Source organism: Lactuca sativa, chromosome 2 (assembly GCF_002870075.4).
Source record: "Lactuca sativa cultivar Salinas chromosome 2, Lsat_Salinas_v11, whole genome shotgun sequence".
Lineage (NCBI taxonomy): Eukaryota > Viridiplantae > Streptophyta > Magnoliopsida > Asterales > Asteraceae > Lactuca > Lactuca sativa.
In genome coordinates, this window is record NC_056624.2 from 76703677 (window position 1) to 76706326 (window position 2650).

Below are 2650 nucleotides of genomic sequence, written 5' to 3' on the forward strand. Positions count from 1 at the left end.
TTCACGACATGAGAATTGAAGTCCTTAGTTTTGTTTATTTAAGTTTGCTTTTCTTAGTTTAGTTTTACGTTTATTTTTTTTTCTTCTTATTTTAGGAGTTCATGACCGGAGGTTCTAACACACCTTTGGTGCCACCACTCGAAGATCCCGAGTCTACACTTCACAAAAAGAAGGATAAGAGCGTGAAAGAAGATCAAACACCAAAGAAGACACCTTTACAGGAATTCAAATCAGTGTTCTCAAACAAGTCAGGGAAGAAAACGGAGGAGTTAAGTTTATTTTCAAAGAACAAGAGCAAGATTGAACACTTAGATCAAATACCCATCGAAGCCGAGTCCGCATACGATACCAAGCCTGAATTTGAATTACATACAAGTGAACCCGAGAACGAGCTGGGGAACGAAATGGCGAACATTGATGAGATGGCCTTGGGGGACTACAAGAAGCACATTCGAGATGATGTGGGGCCAGGTTTAGTACATCCTATGATTCCTGTCAATGCCACATTCGAGTTCAAGGGACATATCCTTACTGCACCTAAGGATATCCCATTTTACTGGAAGAATCACAAGGATGCTTTCATACACTTAGACGAGGTGAACGATATTGCGAATTATTTTAATACTCCCAATATACCAAAGGAGACAGCTTTGCTAAGGATGCTACCAGTCACTTTCAAGGGAGCAACAAAAGACTGGTAGAAGGCACTCCCACCTGGTACAATCACCACATGGGCCCAATTGCGTGAGAGATTTCTAGATCAGTTTTGTCCACCCTCCAAAATCTCTAAACTCAAGAAGGCAATTGCCAACCTTGAGCAAAATCTGAGGGAGTCATTATACGAGGCCTGGGAATGCTACAAGGGGTTGTTAAGGAATTGTCCTCAACATGACCTCAATATTCAGCAAGAGATGTCGATATTTTATGATGGGGTGAATGTCATGACTAGACAACTCCTTGATTTGCAAGGACCACTAACGAAGAAGAACCCAAATCAGGCCAAGGAGTTACTTGAAGAGTTTTCAAGGCATTCTCGTGAGTATCACTACCCAGGGCGTGATGGAATAAAATGCAGTAGAGGTACACAAACTGAAGATATGGCTGTTGTGATGGCAATGCTTAGCACTATGGATAGGAGGTTTACTCAATTGGACCAATCAATTCATGCAATCCGAGTTGGTTGCAAGAGATGTAGTGGCCTACACTTGACAAAGGATTGCAATATGGATGGATATGGAAACAAGAAAGCTCAAGTATGCTACTCAAGTGGGGACAAGTATGATGAAGATTGGAGAAAACCAAAGAAAGATTGGCTGACTTACGAAGAATACAAGAAGAAAAAAGAAGAGAAATTTAGGCAAATTGGTCGAGGCTTCTACCACAGAGAGCAACCACTAGTTGAGAAGAAATCAGAATTAGAGACCATGTTGATGAAATTCATGGAAGCTTTAGAAAAAGACATGATGCTACTGACGCTGCAATGGAAGAACAAAGAACTATAATGAAGAATCATCATGCAATGATGATAGATCAGTAATCACTAATAAAGAATCAACAAGCCTCCATCAATAACCTTGAAGTACAACTTGGTCAACTTATCACTTTGGTTAATGAGAAGACATTCCCGAAAAATCCTGAAAACAAAACCCAATCTCACGTAATGGCCATAGATATTGAAGAAGAGGCGATTTCTGAATTCCTAGAAGCCTTAGAGGTGGAGCCCCAACAGCCCGATCCAAAGCCAAAGAAGCCGAAGCTCGAAATTGAAAAATCTGTTGGAATACCCCGTTCACGTCGTGAGCCCGCTATGCTCACTTCGTGGGCTCAGTTTGAACAGAAGAAATATGTATCTGTTCCAGCTTATAAACCACCTTTGCCATTCCCGTGTATAGCTAATCTCAGTCCACTGGAGAGAGAACATCTAGAGTTTATCAAGCAATTGAAGGGTATTCCTGTCAATACTCCTTTTATTGATTCACTTTCAAAAGTTCCAGAATATGCTAAGTTCCTACAAGACTTGTTAGATGCTCGTCAGCAAAATTAAAGGAGAATTCTAAGGTGATTCTAAGTGAGCAAAGCTGAAAAGCTGTGTTGGGAGAGGTACCTAAGAAGATGGGGGATCCTAGACGACTCACTCTCTCATGTGAGTTTGGGAATAATATGAAGGTTTATGCTTTAGCCGATTCTGGGGCTAGAATAAATTTGATGCCTTATTCATTTTATCAAAAATTAAATATTTAGAAGTTGAAGGGTACAAAGATGATTATTCACATGGCGAACCGTTCAGTGACACAGCCCCGGGGCATTGTGGAAGATATTCTCGTGAAATTTGGGAAATTTGTTTTTCCAATAGACTTTGTGGTATTGGATATGAAAGAAGATCCCAATGTTCCAATTATTCTTGGTCGCCCGTTACTTAACATTGTTGGAGCTCTGGTTGATATACGCGAGTCCAAGCTCACCTTGAGAGCTGGGGATGAGAAGGAAAATTTTGGAATAGAAGATGTTTTACAAGGGAATCATGCTCAAGAAGAGGTTTTAAACATTGATGAAGAAAATGAACTTGAAGAATTAGAGAAGCTCGTGGAAGAAGAAATCAAAACAATTCAACAAGTTAAAAGAACAAAACTGAGAGCATCTGTTCCATTTT

General features: G+C 40.2%; 1 non-coding gene across 1 annotated transcript; it reads right to left on the bottom strand.

Annotated features, from left to right (window-relative positions):
• Positions 1–788: 788 nt before the first annotated feature.
• Positions 789–895, bottom strand: LOC111880113 (small nucleolar RNA R71). Its single transcript, XR_002846365.1, has one exon. It is a non-coding gene; the product is annotated as a small nucleolar RNA R71 (small nucleolar RNA).
• Positions 896–2650: the final 1755 nt, after the last annotated feature.